The 12,043-nt window shown below is 36.0% G+C and overlaps 1 protein-coding gene across 2 annotated transcripts in view; it reads left to right on the top strand.

Moving 5' to 3' along the window:
* Window positions 1-12,043, top strand: part of PHYHIPL (phytanoyl-CoA 2-hydroxylase interacting protein like) — a gene marked incomplete at both ends in the record, with an annotated part of 93,304 nt that overhangs the window by 61,957 nt on the left and 19,304 nt on the right. The window lies entirely within an intron of this gene.

The following is a 12,043-nucleotide window of genomic DNA, read 5'->3' as shown; positions in this document are numbered from 1 at the left end:
AATGGTGTAAAATTCTTGCTAAAAACATAGAGGTCCTCAATAAATAGAAACATGTTCTGTTGCAGTGTTTGTCCGAGTACATCTGTTTATTAGGTGGGTGAAATTTTTAATCTTTATTCAAGGTAAAACTGCATTTTTGGATTAATCAAATTGGCGATATACTTCACGAGGTAATCTTGATAACCAAGTAACTTTTTTCTTTTATATATCTTTCAAAAAGATAAAGACATCTCAGGTTGTAAGGAATTTAGTTAAGGACTTTGATAGGTAAATAATTTAAATTTCTGTCCAAAGCTATCAAAAAGAAAAAGTATTACGTATGTGTGTATTATATATTCAAACAAATGAATGTGCATACATGTATATAATGAAACAAAAAGATTATGTTGCAAGATTTCTATTCTGAACATGACCCTAAAATGAAGGAGTAAGGATTATAATGCATAATGTTTGTTTAGAGTAACTTTTCTAATTCTTGAGAGGGAAAAGGAAAAATATGCAAACTTGAAGAATCTCTTTCTTATAAAATGGATAATTTATGGAATATATTGAATATATAGTATTCTAGCGATATATATAAATTCATAATGCTGCACTAACACTGGTTTTATGTGCATAGATTGTAGTATGTGATACTAAAGGTAGATGCAAAGTGGGTTTATTATCCTTTTGTACACTTAAAAGGTTTTAGTGAGTCTAGACCCTTTTAAGTTCCTTTAGATACAGAGTTTGTGTGTGCACTTCACAGATGTCTTCTTAAATACATGGAATTACACTGGATATTCAGGATATTTAAAAATTGCTTTCTTGGTATATTTGAAGGGCACATTTGAACCAACTATGAGTCTGAGGATACATTTTAGTGAAATTTTATCTTTTGTGCTGTACCTATTGAACTCCATGTTAAAGCAACCATTAGTTTTTTCTCTTAGAAATAATTCCTCAACTTTGATGACAACATTTCTAGTCTCTTTTAGAATTCTAACTCAGTATTTTCTTCATATGCAATATGCTGAATTAACTAAAATGAAAATATACTTTTTCTTAATGCCTTTTCTGTTGCCTCCATTTAGAATGCCATGTCCTCAGTTTTTTCACTACTGTCTTCACCTGTTGAAATTCTGCTTCTCCCACAGCATTGTTATTATAGCTAATAATACTGTTATATACTTAAGAGTTGCTGAGAGGCTAGATCTTAATTGTTCTCACCACAGAAAGGAAATGATAATTATGGGACATGATGGAGTATTAGCTGACTCTGCAGTGGTAATCATATTGCAATATATAAATTATATTAACATATGTATCAAATCAACACAGTTATATACCTGAAACAATGTTATATGTCAATTATATATTGATGCTAATAAATTGTTTTTACTTCTCCTACAAGGAAGAGTGTCACATATTTTCTGAAACACTTCTTGATTCCCTTAATGTTGTCTTTCAGTTAGATTATGTGATAACTTTTAATATTGCATTTTCCACATTCTTCCCCATTTTATATTCTTGAGACAGTAGCTAGTTTATACATCTTTGCACCTCTTGTATTGCATGCTCTTGATATGTAAATAATTGGTACTTAATAAAAGTTGTAATAAGTAAAAAAAAAATATGAAGGGACACACATTTAAGTAGCAGAATGATACGCATCCTCAACCAGTTTTACAAATCTGAATGATTTGTCAAAGTCAATGTGAGAAGCCACTTACTTAGTTCAACCACCTGCTAAAAATATAGCTAAAAATCATCCAAGGTAGAGATTTCACTGCAAAATCTTCCTTTCAGGAAGTTTTACTAAAATTAAAAATTCTTTCCAACAATGATTTAACTTAACACAAGGTAAAAATAAGTGAATGAATCTGATTTCTAAATAGCTGAATCTGAATCTCCCAACCCAGATATTAGGTAGAGATTAACAGCAACAACAACAAAAAATACATATCATGACCTAAATCCCACACCTTCAGAATAACTTTAAACTGAGAATGTATAACCTTCAAATTACCTCTAAGTTAAAAAAAAAAAATCAGTGCAACTATTTCTCAAACTCCTTTCCAAAGTCCATCCCTAGAGCAACTGGAAAGAGAAGGGGAGATCCAGCGAAACTTGAGGAATGAGAAAAGAGGAGAATGGAGGATCTAAGATGGAATAATTGGAGAATCTTTAGGAAAGATACGGGAGCACTTAGTACTATTCTTGCAACTTTTCTGTAAGTCTGAAATTATATTTTAAAATACCATCAAAAAATTAAAAGCGGGGCTTCCCTGGTGGCGCAGTGGTTGAGAGTCTGCCTGCCGATGCAGGGGACACGGGTTCGTGCCCCGGTTCGGGAAGATCCCACATGCCACGGAGTGGCTGGGCCCGTGAGCCATGCCCGCTGAGCCTGCGCGTCCGGAGCCTGTGCCCCGCAGCGGGAGAGGCCACAACAGTGAGAGGCCGCGTACCACAAAAAAAAAAAAAATTAAAAGGTGAATATAAGTAGGTGGTAAATAGATGAAACAAAACTAGCAAAATGTTAATAATTGTTGAAGCTGGGTGATATGTACATGGGGATTCATTATATTCGTTTCTAAACTTGGTGTATGCTTGTTAACTTCCATAAAAGACTTTTAACAAGGAATGAATTTACAGTGATCTTTTCATCGATAATGTAAATTTACTTCCTCATTAAATACTTCTAAGGCATTTATATCTGGTCATGTTGAAATAAACTAAAGACCTAAATAAATGGCAGTCATCTTTATGGATTAGAAGATAATATCATTAAGATGACAGTATCACTCAAATTGCTCTATAGGTTCAACTCAATCTCTATCAAAGTTTCACCTAACTTCTTTGCAGAAATTGAAAAGTTGATCCTAAAATTCACGTAGAAAGTCAAGAGGCCCAGAATAGCCAAAATAATCTTGAAAAAGAAGAAAATTGGAGGACTCACACTACTCAATTTCAAGATATACTACAATGCTACTACAGTATTCAAGACAATGTGGTAATGGAATAGAATTGAGAGTCTAGAAATAAATCATACAATAGCCAAGTGATTTTTGACAATAGTGCCAAAGCAATTAAATGAGGAAAAAATAATCTTTTAAAATAAACGGTGCTGAGATCACTGCATATCCACATGAAAAGAATGAACTTGGACCCCTACTGTACACCATGTATAAAAATTAACTGAGTATGGATCCAAAACTTAAATGTGTTACAACTGTAAAACTCTTAGAAGAAAATTTAGGTGAAGAAAATTTAGGTGTAAATCTTTGTGACCTTGAATTAGGCAATGGTCTCTTAGATATGACACCAAAAGTACAAGTTAGATAGTAAGAAGTGTGGATGAGGATGTGGAGAAATTGGAACCCACGTACACTGCTGGTGGGATTGTAAAATGGCGTAGCCACTTTGAAAAACAGTTTGGCCGTTCCTTACCGAGTTAAACAAAGTTACCATTATGAACCAACAGTTCAACTCCTAGGCATACACTCAAGAGAAGAGAAAATATACGTTCACACAAAAACTTGTACATGAGGACTTCCCTGGTTGCACAGTGGTTAAGCAATGCAGGGGACATGGGTTTGAGCCCTGGTTGGGAAGATCCCACACGCCGCAGAGCAACTAAGCCCATGTGCCACAACTACTGAGCCCGTGTACCACAACTACTGAAGCCTGCATGCCTAGAGCCCGTGCTCTGCAACAAGAGGAGCCACCGCAATGAGAAGCCCGTGCACTGCAATGAAGAGTAGTCCCTGCATGCCACAACTAGGGAAAGTCCACACAGCAACGAAGACCCAATGCAGCCAAAAATAGATAGATAGATAGATAGATAGATAAATAAATAGATAAATTTATTTAAAAAAAAACTTGTACATGAATGTTCATAGTAACACTATATATGATAGCCAAAAAGTAGTAACAAATGTCCATCAGCTGACAAGTAAATAAACAAAAGCTGGTATATCCATACAATGAGATATTATTCAGCAATAAAAAGGAATAAAGTCTTTTTACAACATGGATGAACCTTGAAAATATTATGCTAAGTGAAAGAAGGCAATAACAAAGGACTACTTACTACATGATACCATTTAAATGAAATACCCAGTATAGGCAAATCTAGAGACAGGAAACTGATTAGTAGTTGAGGGAAGAGGGGACATGGAGAGGTTGGGCTTGGAGAGTGATAACTAAGGTGTGTAGGGTTTATTCTGCTATTAAAAAAAAAAAGATGTTCTGTGATTGATTGTGGGGCAGATGCACAATTCTGAATCTACTAAAAGCCATTGACTTGTACACTTAAAACGAGTGGCTGTATGGTATGTGAATTATATTTCAATAAATCTTTTTTTTAATATCTGATCATTTTTTGCAAGACAACTTAAGTTCATTGAGAGAAGAGCCGAACATATAAAATATATCAGTATAATTTGGCTATGTTTTCAGTTTACATTTTAATAATTGCTGTTGTTGGAAAAGTGCTTTTGAAATGTTTGTTCTGAAAAAGCAGTTTTCATCTTTTGGATGGATAGAAAGTGCCACTTATTTGTTCTCCATTCAGTATTACCAGTGAGCAGCACAGCCAGAGTTATTAGAATTATTTGGTGTGTAAAGTAGAGAAATGTAGCTAGAATTACCTTTAAGATGAAGTCTTACTAAAAAAGGGAAGCTGCATTTGGAAATACACTTGATCGTATAGATCTAAGATAGTATTGGCTGGTTATTGAATATTAACAACATGTGGATCACTGTTGTTTCACCGGTTTTAAAGACAGAATCACTGTCTTCTGTCACTTATCTCAAAATCTCAGTTAAAAATTGATTCACACAGCATGAGTAGGAAGCAAGTTACATGTAAACTGGTAGGAATTATTAAATTAAATTCTTATCTTTTTCTTCCCAAGTAAGAAAGCTGCATAGAGGCTAAGTAGGTTTGTAAAGAACTGGGATTATGATAAGTAGCTTGAAAATGAGGGTTCTTGATATAGCATATCCTTTATAGGTTTGAGCTTTATATTGTTCTGAATAGCAAAATATGATATGAGCAAAAGTTTCCTCCTTTCAATAAAGGTAACAAAATTTTAATCAAGTTTTAATAAGTAGAAGAGAAACCATATAAAATAAAGTATTCTAGAAAATAATTGTTTATAACTTTAAGGTTGAAAAGATAACATGCTGGAAGTTTAAATGGCAAAATATAGTATTTTAGTTACTGTCAGTATATTGAAGTATTGTCATTAAATTGGGTCAAATGCTAAATAGCTTTATTTTTTTCTTAAAAAACAATTTTTTCACTGTTGTGTGAAATTATGTAGACAGTCATAATGCATACGATTCCTTTTTTAAATTTAATTTTTATTTTATATTGGAGTAGTTGATTTACAATGTTATGTTAGTTTCAGGAATAGAGCTAAGTGAGTCAGTTATACATATACATATATCGATTCTTTTTCAGATTCTTTTCCCATATAGGCTATTTCAGAATATTTGAGTAGAGTTCCCTGTGCTATGCAGTAGGTCCTTGTTCATTATCTATTTTATCCATAGTAGTGTGTAAATGTTAATCACAACCTCCAAACATATGCCTCCCTACCACCTTTCCCCTTTGATAACCATAAGTTTGTTTTCTAAGTCTGTGAGTCTCTATTTTGTAAATAAGCTCATTTGTATCATTTTTTGAATTAGTTTCCATGTATAAGTGATATCATATGATATTTGTCTTTCTCTGACTTACTTCACATAGTATGGTAATCTCTAGGTTCATCCATGTTGCTGCAAATGGAATTATTTCATTCTTTTTTATTTCTGAGTAATATTCCGTTGAATGTATGTACCATATCTTCTTTAGTCATTCCTCTGTCAGTGGACATTTAGGTTGCTTCCATGTCTTGGCTATTGTAAATAGTGTTGCAATGAACATTGGGGTGCATTTATCTTTTCGAAGCATGATTTTCTCCAGACATATGCCCAGGAGTGGGATTGCTGGATCATATGGTAGCTCTATTTTTAGGTTTTGGTTTTTTTTTTTGTTTTGGCTGTGTTGGGTCTTTACTTATGTGCTAGGGCTTTCTCTAGTTGTGGCAAGCAGGGGCCACTCTTCATCGCGGCGTGCGGGCCTCTCACTATCGTGGCCTCTCTTGTTGCGGAGCACAGGCTCCAGATGCGCAGGCTCAGTAGTTGTGGCTTACGGGCCTAGTTGCTCCGCAGCATGTGGGATCCTCCCAGACCAGGGCTCGAACCCGTGTCCCCTGCATTAGCAGGCATATTCTCAACCACTGCGCCACCAGGGAAGCCTTAGGGTTTTTTTTAAATCTTTATTTTATTTATTTATTTGGCTGCATGGGGTCTTAGTTGCAGCACACGGGATATTTGTTGCAGTGTGCAGGATCTTTGTTGTGGCGTGCGGGATCTTTTTTGGGTTTTTTCCTTTGTTTTTTTAATTGCGGCATGCAGAATCTTTAGTTGTGGCATGTGAACTCTTAGCTGCGGCATGTGGGATCTAGTTCCCTGACCAGAGATTGAACCTGGGCCCCCTGCGTTGGGAGTGCGGAGTCTCACCACAGGACCACCAGGGAAGTCCCTCTATTTTTAGTTTCTTAAGGAACCTCCATATTGTTCTCCATAGTGGCTGTACCAATTTACATTCTCACCCAAAGTGTAGAAGGGTTCCCTTTTCTTCACACACTCTCCAGCATTTATTGTTTATATACTTTTTGATGATGGCCATTCTGACTGGTGTGAGGTGATACAACATTATAGTTTTGATTTGCATTTCTCTGATAATTAGTGTTGTTGAGCATCTTTTTATGTGCCTCTTGGCCATCTGTATGTCTTTTTTTTGGTTGTTGTTTTGATTGGGTTGTTTGTTTTTTTGATATTGAGCTGCATAAGCTGTTTGTATAATTTGGAAATTAATCCCTTGTCAGTTGCTTCATTTGCAAATATTTTCTTCCATTCTGAGGGTTGTCTTTTCATTTTGCTTATGGTTTCCTTTGCTGTGTAAAAGATTTTCAGTTTAATTAGGTTGCATTTGTTTATCTTTGTTTTTACTTTCATTACTCTAGGAGGTGGGTCAAAAAAGATATTGCTGCAATTTATGTCATAGAGTGTTCTGCCTATGTTTTCCTCTAAGGGTTTTATAGTATCCAGCCTTATATTTGGGTCTTTAATCCATTTTGAGTTTATGTTTGTGTAAGGTGTCAGGGAGTGTTCTAATTTCATTCATTAACATGTAGCTGTCCAGTTTTCCCAGCACCACTTATTGAAGAGGTTGTCTTTTCGTCATTGTATATTCTTGCCTCCTTTGTCATAAATTAGGTGACGATAGGTGCGTGGGTTTATCTCTGGGCTTCCTATCCTGTTCCATTGATCTGTATTTCTGTGTTTGTACCATACTGTTTTGATGACTGTAGCTTTGTAGTATAGTTTCAAATCAGGGAGCCTGATTCCTCCAGCTCCGTTTTTCTTTCTCAAGATTGCTTTGGCTATTTGGGGTCTTTTATGTTTCCATACAAATTAAAAAATTTTTTTGTTCTAGTTCTGTGAAAAATGCCATTGTTAATCTGATAGGGATTGCATTGAATCTGTAGATTGCTTTGGGTAGTATAGTCATTTCCACAATATTGATTCTTCCAATCCAAGAACATGGTATATCTCTCCATCTATTTGTGTCATCTTCAGTTTCTTTCATCAATATCTTATAGTTTTCTGAGTACAGGTCTTTTGCCTCCTTGGATAGGTTTATTCCTAGGTATTTTATTCTTTTTGATGTGATGGTAAATGGGATTGTTTCCTTGATTTCCCTTTCTGATCTTTCATTGTTAGTGTATAGGAATGCAAGACATTTCTGTGTATTAATTTTGTATCCTGCAACTTTACCAAATTCATTGATAAGCTCTAGTAGTTTTCTGGTAGCATCTTTAGGATTTTCTATGCATAGTATCAGGTCATCTGCAAACAGTGACAGTTTTACTTCTTCCTTTCCCATTTGGATTCCTTTTATTTCTTTTTCTTCTCTCATTGCCATGGCTAGGATTTCCAAACTATGTTGAATAATAGTGACAAGAGTGGACATCCTTGTCTCATTCCTGATCTTAAAGGAAATGCTTTCAGTTTTTCACCATTGACAGTGATGTTTGCTGTGGGTTTGTCATATATGGCCTTTATTATGTTGAGGTATGTTCCCTCTGTGCCCACGTTCTGGGGCGCTTTTATCATAATCGGGTGTTGAATTTTGTCAAAAGTATTTTCTGCATCTATTGAGATAATTATATGATTTTTATTCTTCAGTTTGTTGATGTGATATATCACACTGATTTTTGTGGATATTGAAAAATCCTTGCATCCCTGGGATAAATCCCACTTGATAATGGTGTATGATCCTTTTAATGCATTGTTGGATTCAGTTTGCTAGTATTTTGTTGAGGATTTTTGCGTCTGTGTTCATCTGTGATATTGGCCTGTAATTTTCTTTTTTTGTGGTATCTTTGTCTGGTTTTGGTATCAGGGTGATGGTGGCCTCGTAGAATGAGGTTGGGAGTGTTCCTTTCTCTGCAATTTTTTGGAAGAGTTTGTGAAGGATAGGTGTTAACTCTTCTCTAAATGTTTGATAGAACTTGCCTGTGAAGTCATCTGGTCCCGGACTTTTGTTTGTTGGATTTTTAATCACAGTTTCAATTTCAGAACTTGTGATTGGTCCGTTCATATTTTCTATTTCTTCCTGGTTCAGTCTTGGAAGGTTGTACGTTTCTAAGAATGTGTCCATTTCTTCTAGGTTGTCCATTTTATTGGTGTATAGTTGTAGTAGTCTCTTATGATCCTTTGTATTTCTGTGGTGTCCGTTGTAACTTATCCTTTTTCTATTCTAATTTTGTTGATTTGATCCCTCTCCCTTTTTTTCTTGATGAGTCTGGCTAAAGGCTTATCAATTTTTTTTATCTTCTCAAAGAACCAGCTTTTAGTTTCAATGATATGAGATTTTTCTTGTTTCTTGAGGTAAGATTGTATTGCTATAAACTTCCCTTTTAGTACTGCTTTTGGTGTGTCACATAGGTTTTGGATCATCGTGTTTTCATTGTCATTTGTCTCTAGGTATTTTTTTTTTTTGATTTCTTTGATTTCTTTGATTTCTTCAGTGATCCATTGGTTGTTTAGTAACATATTGTTTAGTCTCCAGGTGTTTGTGTTTTTTACATTTTATTTTCTGTAATTGATTTCTACTCTCATAGTGTTGTGGTCAGAAAACATGCTTGAAATGATTTCAATTTTCTTAAATTTATCGAGCCTTGATTTGGGACCCAAGATGTGATCTATCCTGGAGAATATTCCATGTGCATTTGAGAAGAAAGTGTAATCTGCTGCTTTTGGATGGAATATCCTATAAATATCAATTAACTCTGTCTGGTCTAATGTGTCATTTAAGGCTTGTGTTTCCTTATTAATTTTCTGTTTGGATGATCTGTCCACTGTTGTAAGTGGGGTGTTAAAGTCCCCCAGTATTATTTTGTTACTGTCGATTTCCCCTTTTATGGCCATTAGCATTTGCCTTACATATAGAGGTGCTCCTGTGTTGGGTGCATATATATTTACAATTGTATCATTTTCTTTCTAGATTGATCCCTTGATCATTATGTAGTGTGCTTCCTTGTCTCTTGTAACAGTCTTTATTTTAAAGTCTATTTTGTCTGATATGAGTATTGCTACTCCAGCTTTTTTTGATTTCCATTTTCATAGAATACCTTTTTCCATCCCCTCACTTTCAGTCTGTATGTGTCCCTAGGTCTGAAGTGGGTCTCTTGTAGACAGTATATATACAAGTCTTGTTTTTTTAAAATCTATTCAGCCAGTCTGTGTCTTTTGGTTGGAGCCTAATAATCCATTTACCTTTAAGGCAATTATCGATTTGTATGATCTTATTGCCATTTTGTTAATTGTTTTGGGATTGTTTTTGTAGGTCTTTTTTCTTCCCTTCCTCTCAGCCTATCACAGGTATGACTCACTTAACAGCATTGTGGTTTTTTGTAAATCCATTAATATCCAAAGATATTTTGATCATTTGATTCTCAATAATTCAGGGCCCACACTTATGGGTGAACTTCAGCTTCCTCATCAGAGAGCTAAAATCTCTAAAGCAGTATGTATGTAATAGTGTACCTAGCTTCTTGAAGATACCCCAGGGCTAAATGTGAATCTGTATCTCCTAGCAGTGGCTCTCAAGCTTTTTATTGAGCCAAAGAATTACCAGGGAAGCTACTTAAAATGCAGATTTCTAATCCTCATTTTAGACCTACAGAATATACGTTTTTTTAAGATGTATCCCAGGTAATTCCTCGAGTCCATCTTAGACAAGTCATTTAAGCTCCCTAGCTTTGGTATCATTACCTGTAATATAGGTACAATATCACTGTCTTACAGAGGTGTAAGAATTAAATGATATGTATTATTAAGTATCCAGGAATAGTTCTGGCACTTTGTAGATGCTAATATGATAGCTCTACCTTCTCCTTAACGTGTTAATTTTGGATTTACCGATACTAGGTTTCTTAAGACTAAAGGATAGTTTCCCAGTAGACTTAGAATCCCTATTTGTTCTATTAACTAATAAAAGAATATGGCACCTTAGGAGAAGCTTTTCTCTTTCTCTTTCTTTTCCACTGCAAAGAAGGTAGTTATTTGTGCTTTTCTTCTGTCTTTCCTCACACAAAAAAAGACTGGCCTTCAAACTTGGATCAAACAAGCAACAGAGAGAAAGTAAGCCAAAATGAGTGAGAGAAGATGAACTATTAAGCCCATCCACTTCCAGAACTCTTCCCTAAAACTTTTCTCCTCTTTTTGCCAGTTTCTTGGCAAATTGGACAAGGCTGTGATGGTTAAGAGTTGAGGCTAGACACGGGGGTGCTGTAGGTGCTATCACCCTTCCAGAGTGTGCTTAACCTCCTGGTTCACAGAGGGCAATGGCATGTATTCACTTGGATGCTAAAGACAAGCCCGTTTCTTGGCCAGGGGGGTCTGACTACATGGGGCAGGACACTGTACAAGAGGCCTCACATCTGACTCCCATTTAGCATACAGAAGGCCCACTCTTGCAGCCATATCCTACATCCTGGCCCTTTAGTTACTTCTAGGAGGTCTTGTTGGTATATTAAGGAAGGAAAATAGGGTCAAATCCTAGCTTCACCACTGACTTAGCTGTGTAACACTGCACAAGTTATTTAACCCCAAATTCAATTTTCTCAAGTAAATTTGAAGCTGTTCTGTAGGCAGTGGGGACCTGATGGTTTTTGAGGAGGAAAGTAACTATCAAAATTAGCTCCCTTGGGCTTCCCTGGTGGTGCAGTGGTTGAGAATCTGCCTGCTAATGCAGGGGACATGGGTTCGAGCCCTGGTCTGGGAAGATCCCACATGCCGCGGAGTAACTAGGCCCATGAGCCACAACTACTGAGCCTGCGCATCTGGAGCCTGTGCTCCGCAACAAGAGAGGCCGCGATAGTGAGAGGCCTGCGCGCCGCGATGAAGAGTGGCCCCCGCTTGCCATAACTAGAGAAAGCCCCCGCACAGAAACGAAGACCCAACACAGCCAAAAATAAATTAAATAAAAATAAATAAATAAGACCCCAAGATCACTATTTAAAAAAAAATTTAAAAATTAGCTTCCTTAACCTTCTATATAGCACAGGGAGCTCAGCTCGGCACTCTATGATGGCCCAGTTGGGAGGGATGGGGGGTGGGAGGGAGGGAGGCCCAAGAGGGAGGGGATGTGTGTATGATTATGGCACGTTCACTTCACTGTGCAGCAGAAACTAACACAACATTGCAAAGCAACCATACTCCAACAAAAAATTTTTTAAATTAAAAAATTAAAGAAAAAATGAGCTCCCTTCCCCCAAAACAGTGGCCCTCCAAAAAAAAAAAAAAACACAGACTAATTTTTTAATTTACATTTTTTCTGTTAAAAAAAAAAACTAGAGTTAAATTCTCAAAGTCTAAATTAGACTAAATATAAAACTGCTATACAACCCACTGAATGGATTTATAGTTAGTGTCCCTCAAA

This window comes from Leucopleurus acutus, assembly GCF_964270905.1.
Source record: "Leucopleurus acutus genome assembly, chromosome: 14".
In the NCBI taxonomy this organism is placed as follows: domain Eukaryota; kingdom Metazoa; phylum Chordata; class Mammalia; order Artiodactyla; family Delphinidae; genus Leucopleurus; species Leucopleurus acutus.
Note: the sequence above shows the minus strand (reverse complement) of the source record. Positions and strands in the feature narration are given on the sequence as shown.